Source organism: Ovis aries, chromosome 4, assembly GCF_016772045.2.
Source record: "Ovis aries strain OAR_USU_Benz2616 breed Rambouillet chromosome 4, ARS-UI_Ramb_v3.0, whole genome shotgun sequence".
Classification (NCBI taxonomy): domain Eukaryota; kingdom Metazoa; phylum Chordata; class Mammalia; order Artiodactyla; family Bovidae; genus Ovis; species Ovis aries.
In genome coordinates, this window is record NC_056057.1 from 76,306,712 (window position 1) to 76,325,583 (window position 18,872).

The following is an 18,872-nucleotide window of genomic DNA, read 5'->3' on the forward strand; positions in this document are numbered from 1 at the left end:
GTCACTCAGCCAAAATGACACTGGGCAGGGCTGCCCTGGGCCTGGAGCATCACACTCCCTGCTCCCGGGACCAGGCTGTGAGCCATGAGCTGTGTGCATAGGAGGGAAGTCGGGTCCTGGTCCCCAGCCCTGCATTCAGGCTACATGATATCCCTTCTGCTTCCTGAGTTTTCCACTACAGTCCTTGTTCCCAGCCTTCTTGCAGCCTGAAAGCCACACAATCTCTCTTTTTTCTGAATTGTGGCTTCATTGTTTTATTGTTATTATTATTTTGGTTGCTCTAGGTCTTCATTTTTGCAAGTGGGCCTTTCTCTAGTTGCACGAGTAGGGGCTTCTCTTCGTTGCGGTGCACGGGCTTCTCATTGCGGGGGCTTCTCTTGTTGTGGAGCACAGGCTGTAGGTGCAAGGGCTTCAGCTGTTGCACCACACAGGTTCAGTAGTCGTGGCTCCTGGGCCTAGAGCTCAAGAGCTTCAGTAGTTGCAGCTCATGATCTCTAGAGCGTGGGCTCAGCATTTGCGGCACACGGGCTGAGTCGCTCTGCAGCATGTAAAATCTTTCCCAGACAAGGGATCGTACCCGTGTCCCCAGTATTGACAGGCAGATTCTTATCAACTGTACCACCAGGAAAGTCCTGAACTGTGCTTTAAAAAAGCAAATAAACGACCTCTCATGAGGGGCTGCAGTGTCTGCCTCATGAAATTGTGACCGGTGGCACTGTCTGTCGATATGTGTGACATGGCTTTTGGTGCTGAAGACATTTTGACTCAGACCTCAGTTCTCAGTCTTGTCTCCTGGGATGTGGTGTCCTGTACTCACTGTACTTGCCTTCAGGATTCCCTCCCACCACTGTGAGCTGGTCCACACGCTATGGTGGCTGAAAAGTTTTTATGCTGGCCACTGTGTGACCACACATAACCCACAGCAGCCCTCCTCCCATCCAGGGGCTCTGTCCAGGGGACCCTCTCCTCCCGTAGAGGAGGCCTGCTGCTCTAGGGAGGCTGCCCAGATGTTCAGGTCCCACAGGCCCAGGTCATCTCTGTATGGCCAGGGCTGAGAGGCACCAGCACCACAGGCCCATCTGTTTGGAGGCCCCCTGGCCTGAGAGTAGCCCCCTGACCCTGAATTTAGGAAGTGATTTGACCCCAACACATCCATGGTTTGGATGGAGACCCAGCGTTTTGTTTGACCTTGACATGTTTCTCTGGATGCTGGGGTCTGGAGGTGGGTAGGTCCACCCCTGGCTCTTTGGGCTGCCTGCAGAGGCCTGGCCTGGGCCCCTCTGATCTATAGTGAGGTCTCACAGTGGGTGTCCACCCTGGCCACATGGGAAAACTTCCCAGGAGGTTTTAAAACCTGATAAGCTGTAAAGTAATTAGCCTCCAATTAAAATAAATAAATTAAAAAAAAAAAAAAAACCTGATGAGCAAGCTGAAGGCCCACCCGCTTCCTCCATCATCACCCTGACCCAGGACATCAGTACTTTCAGGCTCCCCAGGTCCTGTGCTGGGTAGGAAGGGCTGGAAGCCACTGACACCAGCAGATCTCCAACCACACTGAGGCCCTGTCTGGGCTGCAAACTGGGTCATAGGAATAGTAAGAGCCCACTGACTTGTTGCTTCCATCTCATGAGTGACACACATTCTTCTAAATATCCCCAAAGTGTTTCTCAGCTCTATTGAGGCAAGACCCTACCACCACACATGCCGGGCTGGGCACGGACTTGGGCAGAACGTGGGAATGTGAAACTGGTGGGGGCTGGTCATCGAGTGTGTGCCCAAATCGGTGTAAAGGGCTTGGGGAAGGACCCTGTCCACAGTGACTTAAGGCCTGGCCTCTCATTTCTGTGGGCTCAGCCTGAATTAGGACAGACCCCATCTGTGCCACGAATCTCATCTGATGTCTGTGGCTGCCTGTTGTCCAGTTTACTGGGGACAGCTGGTCCTTTGGAAGGCCAGCTCTCCAGGGTGCCCATCTGGATCACCTCCAGCAGAGAAGGAAGGAGAAACAGGCTCATGGACAGGCTCAGGATGACTTAACCTAGGTGTGGATGGAGCCAGGCCCAGCTGCAAGTTGGTACCTTTTTGTAAAGGATCGGTGTACTCTGCTCCTCCAGAGGTCTGGTCAGGCAGGAGGTGCAGTGGAAACAACATGTGAGCTCGGTGTGCTGAGTGGCCTGCATTCCCCTCCCCACCAACAACCCCCCACCCCCGCCTGCCCCACGCCGCCCCTCTCTCCTGGTGTCCCTGCACCACCTCCTCCAGATCCTCCATGGCGTCCAGGGAACATGGCTGCGAGCCCTCCACCTGCTCACCTTCTTCTCCGTGCCCACCTTTGAGACCTGAATTGTGTGCCTCTTTATGAACCTGCCCCTAAATGGTCCTTCGGGTCTACTTTTCCCTTCCTCCTGCTTATTTGTGTCTGGACAGCCTGACCCTGTTGGACTCTGCATTGCTTGAGACCAGTGCATCATTCAACTTGACTACTGCTCCGTCCTGTCCCTCCAGCCAGGTTCCTGCCCCCAGTAGGTGGTGGCTGGATTAAGGAAGGAGTAAGGGCGCCAGAGGTGAGGCAAAGGCTGTCACTGTCCACAGACATGGATGTGCAGCACTGCCCTTGGGGTCACTGGGGGAATGCTCCTGGGCGTCTGACCCCAGGAAAGTGTGGGCAAAGGCCAGATCTGGCTCTCGGCTTCCTGTCTGGGCAGGAGGAGACTCAGGTCTCTCGACCCAGGAGGACTGGGCCAAACCAGAAAGGGGGTGGCCCAGGTGCAGGGTATGGTGTCCCCACGCAAGCCCACACCACATCACAGAGCAGCGGCAGAGCTGTAGTTCCCTCCACAGGACTTGTGAGCATCACAACTGCAAACAGCTGTGTCCAGCTTTTTAAAAGTTGTAAGATTTTATCTACCTGGTTTATTTGGGCAGGGGGCGGGGGAGAGTAAATATTAAAAGAAACCGCAGATGATGTCCAAATATCATAGAGTCAAATGATGCCAGTGATGCAAAAATAAGTGAATGGAATTCTATGCAGAAAAAAACATATAATCACCTATAAAATGTGTTTTTGGTTGAAGGTGCAATCTTTCCGCTTCCCTTAGCCTCATTTCATTATATGAAAATTATGTATTTTTTTTAAACTTCTGTATATTTTCTATTATAATTGTTATAGATTTTCCATCTGACAATATCCGTATCACTCCCCTGTTCTGCAGTTTCTTACGACCCTGTGCCTGGGCTTCTTTCTAGTAGCCAGCGTATTTCACAGGAAAATCTTGAGCTCGGATGCTCTCATATTTTAAACAGCCCTGATAGCCAGATTGTAATTAAGACTCAAGGAGACTGTGTATCAGTGTTGGTACAGCCCCCAGAACCACTATTTCTGGGGGTGCCCCTGATTCCTTGATGATGGGTCTCTTTCCCTGACCAGCTCTGTTCTGCTTTTCTTCTCTTGTAAAGCTATCTTTTCCAAGCCCTTTTTCTTCCTCCACCTTCTCCCTCCTCATAGATACTTTCTAGGCACCTGCAGGGTAGTACTTACCTTTTTTCCTTGTCATCTTCTGGCTGTTGATCCTTTTCCCCAACCAGACACAGAATCCTGAGGGCAAAGGATTTCCAAAGAAAACCTTTCTAGCATTTGACTATGATGCATCATATGTGGCCTCTGGCCTGAGTTGATCCTTACTCCACTGTGCACCCCCAACTCTAAGTGGTGGCCTATTATTCTCTGTCATGTTCAAGGCCATGTGGCTGAGGCCAAGGCTCCAGCTGAATCCAAGACCATCCAAGCCAGTGTGTGCCCTTGACACTTCCCAGCTTTAGGAATTCTTTACAGTCAGAGGGCAGGTGATAGTCCACCAGGGGTACTTGGCCACAGTAGCTGCTCATCAGAAATACACTGGGCTCCTAGGTTCCTGGTTGGCACAGGCACTCAGACTTCTTCTAAAAGCCAGAGCAGGATGGCTGGATGCTCCTGGAGGCTGCCACTTCCCTCACCACGTACCGCTTGGGTACTGACTCTGTCTCAGCTTCCTGTTTGCCACCAGCTGAACTTGATTAAGGATACGTGGTTCATCTTGTTTGGTTTCCAAATCTTCTGTAGTCACTTCATTACTGAATTGTATTCAGTAGGCCCAGGCAGGTATTAAAAAGTCCAGTCTAGTCTCCTTTCTGATTGTGTTCTCTCCAGTGTGATCTGACTTTAGCTTGAGAACTGGGATGGGGGTCTCCTTTGTACCCACTGTTATGGAATGAACATTCAGAGGCTGAAGCTCTAGTCCTCAATGTGACTGTATTTAGAGACAGGGCCTTTAGAGAGACAATCAGTGTTAAATGAGGCCATAAGGGTGGGCCTTGACCCAGTACAACTGGTGTCATTATTAAAAGAAGAAGAGATATTGGAGTTCTCTCTGCATTCACAGAGCAAAGACCATGCGAAGATACAGTGAAAAGACGGTCATCTATAAGCCAAGGAGAGAGACCTCAGAAGAACCAACACTGCTAGCATCTTGATTTTAGATTTCTATCTTCCGGGACTGTGAGAGAATCGTTGTTAAAGCCACCTGATCTGTAGTATATTGTCGTGGCAGTCCAAGCAATCTAAGAAGTGCACCTTCACCTTCTCTTCTTCCTGTATTCCTCACTCTTGCCTCTGGTTTCTCCAAGGAGGAGTTGGTGGAGGAAAAGAGACCAAGATTGAAAAGTCTTACTTTTAAGTGACTCAGTTAAGGCTTGAGCCCTTTGACCGTGGCCATAGTGTCATCTCTCAAGAAGCATTTTTGTGGATTCCTTGGAAGCCTCTCCCACAGTGGATGCTAACCAGCTATTTCCTGAGATGGGTAATGATCTCACCTCTGGCCCCAGGCCATCCATATTCACGTGTTTGCTCTGTGGAAGCACCTTGACTCTGTAGAGATTTTATCAGTCAAGATGGTAAGATGAATAGGTCAGCTGTATAACAAACCCTAACATCTTAGTGTTGGGGTTAGACTAGACCTTTTAATACCTTGCTCCTGGACCCTTATGGGTTGCCTGGGTGCTCTGTTCTACATCATCCACAGCCAAGGTTTTAGGCTGAAAAAGCAGTCACCAACACCTCCTTGACAGCCATCACAACACAGAAAGAGGCAAACCGTTCACTGGCCCTTAAAAGTTCAGCCTGCAAGTGACCCACATCATTTATGTTCATATTTTAATAGTCAAAGCAAGTCACTTGGCCGCATCCAACCTCCGTGGTATGGGACTGAGTGCAACCTCCTTGGTGCCCAGAAAGAGAAAATTAGGTAAATGCCCACCATCTTTGGTCACATCTCTGTAAGGGAATTCCAGAAAAACACCTACTTCTGCTTCATTAACTACACTAAAGCTTCTGGCTGTGTGGATCACAACAAACTGGAAAATTCTTAAAGAGATGGGAATACCAGACCACCTTATCTGCCTCCTGAGAAATCTTTATGCAGGTCAAGAAGCAATAGTTAAAACTGGATGTGGAACTATTGACTGGTTCATAATTGGGAATGAAGTGTGACAAGGCTGTATATTTTCACCCTGCTTATTTAACTTCTATGTAGAGTACATCATGCGAAATGCTAAGCTGGATAAATCACAGGCTGGAATAAAGATTGCTGGGAGAAATGCCAATAACCTCAAATATGCAGATGACACTCTAATGGCAGAAAGTGAAGATAAACTAAAGAGACTCTTGTTAAGAGTGAAAGAGGATAAAAAGCTGGCATGAAATTCAATACTGAAAAACTAGATCGTGGCATCCAGTCCCATCACTTTATGGCAAATAGAAGGGGGAAAAGTGGAAGCAGTGACAGATCTTCTTTTCTTGGTCTCCAAAATCACTGCTGCCATGAAATTAAGATGCTTGCTCTTTGGAAGGAAAGCTATGACGAACTTAGATAGTGTATTAAAAAGCAGAGACATCAATTTGCTGACAAAGGTTCATATGGTCAAAGCTGTGGTTTTTCCAGTAGTCATGTGCAGATGTGAAAGTTGGGCCATAATGAAGGCTGAACACCAAAGAACAGATGCCTTTGAGCTGTGGAAAAGACTCTTGAGAGTCCCTTGGACTGCAAGGAGATCAAACCAGTCAATCCTAAGGGAGATCAACCCTGAATATTCACTGGAAGGACTGACGCTGAAGCTGAAGTTCCAATACTTTTGGCTACCTGATGCGAAGCGCCGACTCCTTGGAAAAGACCCTGATGCTGGGAAAGACTGAGGACAAAAGGAGGAGGAGGTGGCAGAGGGAAAGGTAGCTTCACTGACTCTATGCACATGAATTTGAGCAAACTCTGGCAGACAGCAGACGGTGGAGGAGCCTGGTGTGTTGCAGTTCATGAGGTCACAAAGAATTAGACATGACTTAGCGACTGAACAACAACTATCGAAATGATTCAACCCTGACTGCGCATCTCAGCGATGGAAACTCACACCTCCACCCCTCCACCCATGTGAATGAACCATTCTCCAACTACAATCTTCTCTCCAATACTGAGCCAGGCTCTCACCTTTAGATGTTTCCATGTGAGAATCAGATATGAGATCTTTATTGGCTCCCAATTCCGGGGGTCACCTGTCCAGCTGGCCCAGTGACTTGAACTGCCCCTCACCCAGCTGGTGGCTTGGAAAAATGGAGAAATACACCCACTTTCCCATGGAGGGAGACAAAATGTGCAAGACACCAATAAGTCTCTCCAAAATAATTTCTCCCGACTTTCTTATTTATCCTGGAAGAAGATGATAAGCTAAGAATCTCAAGACAGATCAAACAATACACAGTGTTTTTTATCTACTGTATTCAGCCTCCAGGAGTGTCTCTATAAGGAAAGTCTCATTTAGCATCCTATTATACACAGATTCTCAGACAGAAGGGATTGGAGTCCCCAACTCATCCCTTCCAGGAGGTTTCTAGAATCTTTGGATATATTTGAATCTTTGAGTACTATCATCACCTCTAAAAACAAATTCCTGGCTTAACATAACAGTCCTCTTCCCTAAGTAAGTAACATGCAAACATGCATTTATCTAGGCACAAGTTAAAAACCTTGCTAGGCAGACAGCTGCCCCACCACATGAACATTAGATTGCTTGGCTGGTCATTTGGAAGCTGGATTGATAGAAAATCTGGATGTAGAGGCATGGAAAGAAGATTGCAGTTATCCTGGCCAGAAAGTTTGAGGTCTGAATAAGATGAAAATAATGGAAACAAGAAAGTCCAGAGAGGTGATGGAATGAACAGAATTTATTGATCTTTCTCATATTAAGTAAAAAACTGCAACTTTATAAAAACATGTGGGTAAAGGCTAGAAGGTAATAACCAAGATATAAAAGCCATAATGTTGAATGTTGATAGAGTTTTGAGTCCTCTCACCCCAAGAAATCTTTTAAGTCGTTAGAGAACAGAAAAATCAGGAATGTCTTCCAGGGGTTAAGGAAAAGAATCCATTTAAAGGAAGCCAAAGGCGTCCATAGACTCTGATGGCAGAGCTAAGCAGTTTACAATCCTTGGCTAATATATCTAGTTCCAAGTTTTCTGGCACTTAAAGCCAAAGGAGACCCCAGGTTACGCAGATTTAAATTTCTGACAACAGAAAACAGATGCCTCCAATTGTAGAGACTAAAAATTTCCTGGAAGAGAACTCACAGAAGGATTTATTACTACTTGTAGTAGGCAATACATTCCACCACGGTTTTACAAGAAATATTATTGAACTTCTTAGTACAAAACTCCATATGGGCAGAGGATGTGCCTGTGAACTCATTTCAATAACTTTTTCATGAGAAACTCGGCTCTGTGAATTCCAACACTCAGAGCCCAGAGGTGCAGGCAGGTACCACGCCCATTAAACCCAGTCTTCCAAATTCAGCGTCAGAGACTAGCTCTTGCCCAGAGGGAAAAGGCCCAAGTCTAATCAGGGCACTTGCTTTAATCATCACATTAAGAAGCTTGGGCTTTCCTTAAATGAGACAGAGTACCATTGAACCAGTTTAATTAGAGAAAATAGGGTTGGATTTATGTTTCAGGAGGATCTCTGGTTGAATTATCCATTGTTAATTAGGGTAGGAGGGAGAGAACCCAGTTAAGCAGTTTTTTAAATAAGAGGTAAGATATAATGAGAATAGTCTGAACTAAGGCACAGGGTTGGGACGGAGAAGAGGGGATGGTTTTGAGAAATAAAATCAACACAACAAAACTAGTGACTAATTGGGTGAGTTGATGACAGAATCCAAGTAGACAAACAAGACTATTCTAGCCTAGGCTACTGGATGGAGTGTTGCCTAAAATGAACACAGACTGTGTGAGGAGTGTGCACATGCCGAGCAAGGGTATGTAGTTGGTCCAGTGAGGGAACCAGAAATGTGAAGCTGCCTCGGGGACTCAGGTTCAGTAAGGAGACAGAGCTGGAAGTAAACTTTGGGGCACAGGTGATCGGTAGGTGAGAGCTGCAACTTTGAGAGTTGATGAGATGATCCTGGGTGAGTGTGAGGTGGGAGACATTTGTGGTGAGGACCAGCCTTGGGTGGTAGAGTGAGAGACTGCAGAGGATAGACCAGAAAAGCAGGCATCAGCCAAAGTGGGGCCAGCATCCCAGACATCCAGCAGATTTGAGAGTCCACAGCGAGCAAACGCATCGCAGATGGTTCAGACAGGAACTCAAGTTTGGTGGTATGTCCTCCCCAGGCACGGATTCCCACTGTGTTCTGATTTACCTGGTAGGAGGCAACTGGTGCTGTGCCTGCATTAGCCAGGCCTTCATGCCTCCCACCAGGGTTTTCTCCTGCCACATCTTCCAGGATCTGATGGTCCTGGGCACAGCTCCTCCAAAATACTGCTTCTTCCAACCTGCCAAGGCCATCTTTCCATTTTTCTATATGCTAATTCCATTGTCGGAGAAAAAACCATAAGCGGAGAAGCAGAGAGTTGTACTAATTTATCAGTCCTTTGAAATGGCTCATTAAAAATACACATGTGTTGAAAATACATGTGCGTTCTTAGTTGTGCTCAGTTGTCCAAGTCATTACAACCCTATGGACTGTAGCCCGCCAGGCTCTGTCCATGGACTTTTCCAGGCAAGAATCCTGCAGTGGGTTGCCATTTCCAACTCCAGGGGATCTTCCTGACCCAGGATCGAACCCTACTCTCTTGTGTCTCCTACATTGGCAGGCAGATTCTTTACCACTGCACCACCTGGGAAGCCCTATTAGAAATATGGGTGACTTTTTAAATGATTTTTTTCAAAAATAAACTATGTAATGCCAAAATCTTCAAAATTTGAAATGAGAAATAAAACTGTATTCTAAGACTCAAGGACAAAGTCTTGCTTTCCTGTTTGCAAGTTAATAGTAAAACACACTAAAATTATCCAAAGAAAAATAACTGTAAAAAACAACACTCCACCCACTAACCCTCACTCCTTTTTAAAAAATGAGGACCAGCATTGTGGATTTTCTAAAAGTCATAAATTATTTTGATATTTTTAAGTAATGCAATAACCACATGTTTAATATGAATAAAATATGACTAAAAAATTTTATGTGTTGCTCTTGGAAAATGCTGAATATTCTACTTGTATCTAATATAAGCCAGTCCCTCTTTTAAAATAAATTTCCAAAAAGATCATATTTAACTGTTAAAAATAATATATCAAAGATAGAAGTAAGTAATTATATCACTTGTCTTAAAAATAGTTCATGTCATAACAACTCTGTATAAAATGGGATTAGAATCAAGCAAAGCTAGTTAATCTTCAAGCTTTTTAAGATGGTGTATAGAGAGCAAAATCCAGCTCTTCCCATCTGGCCTGCAGGCCTGAAGGACTGCTCAGGAAATCCTCATGCCAGGGGTCTGCATTAAGAATTCTTGGGTGTCAAGATCCTGGAATGTTCACACATTTTAAAACCCACTCTTCCCAAATGTTCAGTCTGAGAAAGGACTGATGACTTACGACTAATCTGGCAAGACACATCAAAGAAAAATGGTTTTGATAATAGGTTAATATCGCTTTTTTAAAAACAGAAAGAACATCTTAATTAGATTATTGCATCCCCCACATTTTGGTGGTTTGGAGCACATGAATGATAAGAGGAATGCCCTTATCTAAGTTTCAATAATCAGAAAGTGCAGATAAACAGACATTTCAGTGGTGTTTGCAATTACTATTTAAGGAAAGGAGACAGGAAATGAACAGTTGTTAAAATTCTACTGTGTCCAGAGACCTGTCTGGTTAATTCTTAGAACAACTTTTCAGGTCAGGGATTATTATTCCATTTTACCAGTGAAAAATAGCACACAGAGGGTTAAGATAAATTACCTACACTAACTAAAATATTTTAGTTCGATCCCTGCTCCAGAAAGCAACTGAGCCTGTGCACCACAACTACTGAGCATGTGCTCTGGAGTCTGGGAGGCGAAACTCCTGAGGCCGTGTGCCACAACTGTTGAAGCCCTCGAACCCTAGAGCCCATGCTCTGCAACAAGAGAAGCCACCGCAATGACAAGCCCAAGCACTGTAGCGAAGAGTAACTCACAAGAAAGCCCGTATACAACAACGCAGACTCAGCGCAACCCAAAATAAAATAACTGTTTTTTTTTTTTTTAAGTGGCATATCTGTGCAAAGACATACACTACTGCCTTGAGGCTGTGTGAACCATATCAACAACATGGTGAATTCACCTACCAAGCAAAACTGAGCAAAAGACACCAGAAACACACATATGCAAATGGAGAAGCTTGTTACTATACAGTTCAAAGCTAAGCTAAACTGAACTGCTAGGGACAGATATTTAGATGTGTGTTGTGCTCAGCCTCTTCAGTCATGTCTGACTTTTTGTGACCTCATGGATTGTAGCCCGCCAGGCTCCCTGGCAAGAATACTAGAGTGGTTGCCATGCTCTCCTCCAGGGGATCTTCCCAAGCCAGGGATTGAACCCACATTTCTTACGTCTCCTGCATTGCAGGTGGATTCTTTACCCACTAAGCCACCTGGGAAGCCCACTTACTTAGATAATAGACTATGAAGAAAAGCAAGAGGATGAGGATATCCAAATCAGCATAGTGGTCCCTGCTAGGGCAGAGCGGGGTGATCCAAAAGGGACTGTCTCAGGGGCCTCCTGCCACAGGCAGAGCAACCACGTGATAACTGTGGCTTAGATTATATTGAAAGTGTGTTGTATTTCACAATAGAGAGTTGGCAAAGCTCAAATACATATATATTTGATATATATGTACAGATTTAGACATATACACACACTTCATATACATGTATCCTATATTTGCTTGTGAATATAAATATTGTATCTGATTTTTTTAGTTTTTGTCCTTTGACTTCAATACTTAGCAAAATAAATAATATTACAGTGAACTGAGAAGTTCACTTTACAAGGGAAGGAAAATCGGCCTGCCTTGGATTTGCCAGCTGGTTGTGGCTCAGGCTGGGCCATTGGAGGGGCAGAGAAGTGGGGGCAGACCAACATTCCAGAGGGGAATTTATGGCTTTGCCTGGACTAATAAAATGTGTGAGTGGCTCGCTCCAGGCCTAGGGCTTGCTTTGTGTGCTGGGTTAGCTGAGGAATGCTCGGGTGTTTTGACAACCATGAGAGCTCAGCGGGCGGAGGGACTGCAGGACAGAGCCCCTCTGTGTGCCCGCCAGGCACCAGGAGGCCCTTCTCACTGCTCCCCTTTTCTGACAGCGCCTAGACCTAAAAGCAGCCTCCTTCCAGCTCTAAAACACCGTGACTCCTTTGCTGCTCAGAGGGAAGGCAATGACCTGTGCCAGGCCTAAAAGTACACATATTATTTCCTGCACGGCTCACCAGTTGCAGACGCCTTTCATTCCTCCCTCCCTCTCTCACAGGGTCATTTCAGCCTCTTCCCAGCACTGAGTTAGAGGCAGGACCTTGAACCCTGTGCAGCTCACCTGCTCTTTCAGCTCCTCAACCCAGAGCAACTTCTCTTGGTGATGGCCCTGGCTCCACGTGATGAGGTTACAAGGAGCTGTTCCAGCCTCCCTGAAATAGGCCACCGACAGCAAATGCCTGGCGCCCTGGGCCAGCCTGTCACACCAAAGGGTGATCCCAGGTGATGAGGTTAGAATACAGGACGCCCAGGCCCTAGTTGTCCTCCACATAACACATGCACACACATTTCTAAGACCAAGCTGCTGCCCCTGGTGGTGTTTGGGTTTGGTTTTGGTTTGAATTTTTGTCAGTTTAATTTATTTATTTTTATTTTTGGCTAGACTGGGTCTTCATTGCTGCACAGGCTTTTTCTTTAGTTGTGGCAGACAGGGGCTGCTCTCTACTTGCAGTGTGAGGGTGTCTCTTGCTGGGGTGTCTCTTGTTGCAGAGCATGGGTTCTAGGCCTGCAGCATGTAAGTTCAGAAGCTGGGACTCCTGGTCTCTAGAGCACCGGTTCAGTAGTTGTGGTGCATGGGTCTCTTTGCTCCGGGGCATGTAGGATCTTCCCAGACTAGGGATTGAACCCAGATCTCCTGCATTGGCTTGCAGATTCTTTACCACTGAGCCACCAGGGAAACTCTGGTTTGATTTGAATTTTGAAGCACTTGAGTTTTTCAGCAATTGTTTCTCAAACTTTACCAATAATGAGCTGAATAGAATTGTCATTATTCAGCCCCAGGTTTTATAGTGGAGGCCAGGAGTTACAACATACTTAACAATGGTCTCTCTTAAATGCATGTCCTGATGCATCAACTGCCCAAAAGAAATAAATCAGTGTATCTTCTCAAATCTGCCATTTATTTTTATAAATTAAGCATCAAAAGCTGAGATCGTTGCATTCTTATGCCAAAGTCTATTGACTTTAACTGGGTTTTAAATGCTTTTGGAAGTTAAATCTTTAATCAAAGTGATTTCTTTGCTCTCTGAAAATAAGGAGAGGAATAAGGAGAACAGGCTTTAATATGTGAAATAAACAGAGGAATAAAGAGAACAGGCTCTAGTATCTGAGCAACAACCAGCCCTCTGGCCAGAAACTTTCCAACATGCCAGACCCTGAACAAGTGGAGAGAGCAGGAACCTGGCTCAGCAGAAGCCAGGAGGACAGGGGCTCGTACAGTTACCCTAAGAGTCACCATCTCCAGGCCTGCCTGCCTGTGTGTGCTCAGTCGTGTCTGACTCTCTGTGACCCTATGGACCGTAGGCTCCTCCGTCCACAGAATTTTCCAAGCAAGAATACTAGAGTTGTTGCCATTTTCTCCTCCAGGGGATCTTCCCAGCCCAGGGATCAAACCTGCCTCTCCTGTGTCTCCTGCGTTGCATGTGGAGTTTTTACCACTGAGCCACTGGGGACGCCCATCATCTCCAGGGTGTGGTTTAAAAGCAGGTGAGAGGAGCACTTACAGTTCTTTCTTAAAAGAACAAGCTAACGAAGCTGATTTCGAGAGAACCTTTCTCCCACACCATTTAATCTGACAACACAGGTTGGTGGTTTCTGAGGTACTGACAGTGGCATGCAAGACATCTTTAAACTATTGCCATGTTTTAACTCAAAAAGTCTTAAATGTCAGTCTGCTGTGTAAAGAATTGTGCATTTGAGGAGTCTCAATCCTTCTTTCCCCAGCAGACAGTTTGGATCAGATGTGGACAGAGCCAGATGAAGACATCTTCCTACCCTCCTTCCCTGGAATCAGACCCTGTGTTTATCAGCTCTGGTCACCACAGACAGGGTGGCCTAAACAACAGACATTGATTTTTCATCATTCTGGAGGCTGGAAGTTCCAGATCAAGGTGCCAGCAGATTCTTTTCCTGGTAAAAGCACTCCTCCTGGCTGGCATGACATGTTCTTGCTGTGTCCTCACATGGCACAGAGAGGGAGCTCTTGTGTCTCTTCTTGTAAGGACACGAATCCCATCATGGGGGCCCCACCCTCATGACCTCATCAAACTCTAATCACTTCCCAAAGGCTTCATCTTCTAATATGATCACATTCAGGGTTAGGACTTTAGCATATGAATTTGGGGGACACATTGAGCCCATGACAGAACCTAAACATGACTGCCCAGGTGGCCCACCCCTCAAGACTCCACCCCACCTGTCCCTGAGTGCTTACTGACTCAGTTGCTTCTGTGAAGGACAGAAGGCCTTACCTGACGGAGCAGATGTTTTCTCCAGCATGGACTTAATGTTTTGTATCACAGTCATCAGTTCCTGACCAGTCTTCTCCACTATGATCAAGAGGAGCCCTGGTGCCCACTAGGTCCCCAGGACTCTCAGAGAGATACTCACCAAACCCCAACTCCATGACCCATGGTGGTCCAGAGCCTTCTCACAGTTTCTGTGAGTTCCTGGGGTATAATTCTTCATAGCTCTGCCCCATGCCCTGACCCACACAATCTCTCTCTTGTGCCCTCACGTGGCCCTAGGAGCAAAGTGGGACTCAACACTGCTTTCACTGCAGTGTGTCCCGTACGTTTGCAGACCACACTGCTATTTACCTTGGAGCCATCTACCTCTGACCACCTTCACCTCACTGTCCCCACTTCCTCTCTGAGTATCTCCTCCCACTTGGAAAAAGTTGTTCTTTAGTGCAGACCAGTTTTGCCCATAGTCAGGCTTCTGGGTGTCTCAACTATGACCTTAAACAAGTTCAGCCAGGAATTTTCTCCCAAAGGCTGTCTCCCTATGAAGGACTCTCAGATCAGCTGCAAAGAGAATTAAAGGAGTTTCCATCTTATGTGTAAACTTTAGACTTACTCCATCTTACCTGTTCTATAGTTTTTCTATTTTTCCACTTTTAGATGAAGAATCATAAATATAAGAGTTGTGTGTCACATGGAAAAGTAGAATGGCAAGAGCCCTGAAGGACTGAAGCCAAGACCAGAGAGCTGACCACTACCCCCATAGGACCTTGGAAACACTCAGGCACAGAAATGACCAGCTGACCCTGCCAAGGGTTAGGGACTAGTTAACAAGGATGCCAAGCATGCCCCCCGCCCCTTGGGACTAAGTCATAGATTAGAAACAGATCAAGGGCACCCAGCCCTTCATCCCCCTTCCCCTTAGCCATCACATTGTGCCTCTCTAGCATGGTACAGAGGGACAAGAACATGGGGATAAGGTCAGCTCCCTGTCCCCTGCGGCCTAACTAAGGTCTGCCACTACACAGCCCATGCTCAGGGCCCGCCAGAAACCCAAGGGTGGAAAATTCATCAATGTATTACTGCACTAGCCACACAGGAAGAAAGAGTATGAAAAAAAAGAGAGTGACCTGGTGAGAATGCATCATGGCAAGGCCAAGGGACACAGAAGGGCCACCAAGTCCCAGGTCTATCTCCAGTTCTAGATGTGATTCATTTTTTCCCACCATTATAAACTCTAATTACTTTGCCAACAAAGGTCCGTCTAATCAAGGCTATGGTTTTTCCAGTGGTCATGTATGGATGTGAGAGTTGGACTGTGAAGAAGGCTGAGCACCAAAGAATTGATGCTTTTGAACTGTGGTGTTGGAGAAGACTCTTGAGAGTCCCTTGGACTGCAAGGGGATGCAACCAGTCCATCCTAAAGGAGATCAGCCCTGGGATTTCTTTTGGAAGGAATGATGCTAAAGCTGAAACTCCAGTACTGTGGCCACCTCATGCAAAGAGTTGTCTCACTGGAAAAGACTCTGATGCTGGGAGGGATTGGGGGCAGGAGAAGAAGGGACGACAGAAGATGAGATGGCTGCATGGCATCACTGACTCGATGGACGTGAGTCTGAGTGAACTCTGGGAGTTGGTGATAGACAGGAAGGCCTGGTGTGCTGCGATTCATGGGGTCACAAAGAGTCAGACACGACTGAGCGACTGAACTGAACTGAATTGAACTGAAACTCTAATTTCAATCCTCTCAAGAATGTACTTATCCATGAGCCCAAGCCCTAGAAGTGGAATCATGGCAAATTCGTTAGCACAAATTCCATCTCTCAGCATCTCGTCTCTCAACATCACAAGAGGCCAGGTACTTCTCTGCTGCTGCTGCTGCTGCTGCTAAGTCGCTCCAGTCGTGTCTGATTCTGTGCAACCCCATAGATGGCAGCCCACCAGGCTCCCCCATCCCTGGGATTCTCCAGGCAAGAACACTGGAGAGGGTTGCCATTTCCTTCTCCAATGTATGAAAGTGAAAAGTGAAAGTGAAGTCACTCAGTCGTGTCCGACTCATAGCGACCCCAGGGACTGCAGCCTACCAGGCTCCTCCATCCATCCAGGCAAGAGTACTGGAGTGGGCTGCCAGGTACCTCTCTACTGCCTTCTAAATAGTCTCCAGTCATCCATGAGCACACATATATCCTTAGTGACATTACTGACCACAGATTTGGTCGGCTTGGAGGGAGCCACAGTCTCATGTTGCAGGGTTCCCTGGAGGGAAGTAAGGATAGTCCCAAAGGCAAACCATGCAGGCGTTCCATCTCCACAAAGATCTGGAAAGTCTAGAAGTCAATCTGCAAATAAAGCCAGGGGCACTCTTCAGAGAAGAAAAAGCAAACAGCCAGAAAATGGCAGGGCTTGCCATGGGTTGAACACCTGAGAAAAGGCAGAGCCAGAATTAAACCTCTGAGACTAACTCCATGAGTAACATCAAAATGTGTATTATTAAGAAAAATATTCATAGTATTAGCAACAAAAAGTGAAATAGTTATAATACTTCAGTACATTCTAACAAAAATGTAAAATATCTAAATCAGGAAAATAAAAAAATTCAGAGACGATCTGAATAGACGAAGAGGTAATCCATGTTTACAGATACGAAGACTTGATGTTGTCAAGATGTCAGTTCTTCCCAATTGGATCTATAGATTCAATGCAGTTCCAATTTAAAAAGATGTCCCAGCAGTTATTTTATCAGTGTTGACAAACGGATCCTAAAGTTTCCATGAAAAGGCAAAACACCCAGAATAGCTAACACAATTAATGAAGGAAAACAGAGTTGGAGGACCGACATCACTCGGCTTCAAGATTTACTGTAGAACTACAGTAATCAAGACAGTGTGACATTGGTGAAAGAATGGACAAGACAGTGAAACAAGATAGAAAGCTCAAAAGTAGGCCCATATAAATATAGTCAGCTGATCTTTGACAAGGAGCAAATGCAGTTTGGAGAAAGGATATTCTTTTCAACAAATGGTACTGGAACCACTGGGCATCCATGTTTAAAAAAGAAAACAATAATTTTTAAAAAAATGATACAACCTTACACCTTTCACAAAAATTAACTTGAAACATATGATAGACTTAAACAAAAAGCTATAAAACTCCTAGAAGATAACATAGGGGAAAATCTATACGACCTTGGATTTGGCAATGACTTTTTAGACATGACACCAAGGATATGACACCTTGAAAAGAAAAATCAAAAGAAAAAAGAAAACAACTAATGAGTTGTACTTCATTAAAATTTAAAACTTGTGCTTTGTGAAAGACTTTGTTAAAAGAATGAAAAGACAAGCCACAGATCATGAGAAAATATTTGCAAAATATATATCTGATAAAGGACTGATAGCCAAAGTTTACAAGTAACTCCATAAACTCAACAATAAGAAAATAACAACCCAACTGAAAATGAGCAGGAGATTTGAACAGATACCTCACTGAAGGTTTATGAATGGTTAGTAAGTATATAAAAAGATGTTCAACGCTTCTCTTGTAGCTCAGTGTGGAGAATCGACCTGCCAATGTAGGAGACTCGGGTTCGATCCCTGGTCTGAGCGGATCCCATATGCCTTGAAGCAACTAAGCCCAGACACCACAACTATTGAGCCTGTGGTCTAGAGCCTGGGAACTACAACGACTGAAGCCCGAACACCCTAGAACCTGTGCTCTGCAAAAGCCACCGCCACGAGAAGCCCAAGCACCACAACTAGAGAGGAGGCCCCACTCGCCACAACTAGAGCAAAGGGCACGCAGCGACAAAGACCCAGAGCCAAAAATAAATAAACAAATTTATTCTTACAAGATGCTCAACATTATACATCATCAGAGAATTGCAACTTAAAACAAGGCCATACCATTATTTAATATTATTAGAATGGCCAAAATACAAAACACCAACACCAACTGCTGGTGAGGGTGTAGAGCAGCAGGAACTCTCTTTCATCACTGGATGGAAAGTACAATGGTGTGGTCACTTTGGAGGCAGTTTGGCAGTTTTTTAGAGAACTAAACATTCCATGTGATCCAATAATCATGCTCCCACGTGTTTACTCAAATAAGTTGAAAACTCATGTGGAAACAAAAAGTTGAGTGCATATGTTTATAGCAGTTACCAAAACTTAGATGTACCCTCTATGTCTTTCATTCAGTGACTAGATAAATAAACTGGGTGATACAACCAGAAAATGGAATATTATTCAGCCCCCAAAATAAATGCTACCAAGTCATGAAAAGATAAGGAAGAATCTTAAATGCATACTACTAAGTGAAAGAAGTCAATGTGAAAAGGTCACACACTGTATGATTCCAACTATATGACATCCTGCAAAGGTGAAACTATGGAGAATAAGAATTGCAAAGATCAGGTTTTATGGCAGTGAAAATATTCTGTACAATAGTAATAATGGATACATGTCATTATACATTTGTCCAGACCCACAGGATGTACAAAGTATAGCATGAACTGTAATATAAAGTGTGGACTTTAGTTAATAATGTGCAGTGATCAGTTTCCCTGATAGACTGTCACTTCCTGAGGGCAAGATCTGGGTCCCCATTATCCCTATCCTCTGTGCATGGACCTGTGGGTGTTTCTCTCCATCTTAAACTTTCCCTTTAAGCCCATTTTTGGGCTTAAACCAAAAATGTGTGTTTGAACCAAGTTGGCGTTGCCAGGGAGACTTGTCTTGATGAAGAAATGTCCTTTGAGGCATTGTAATGA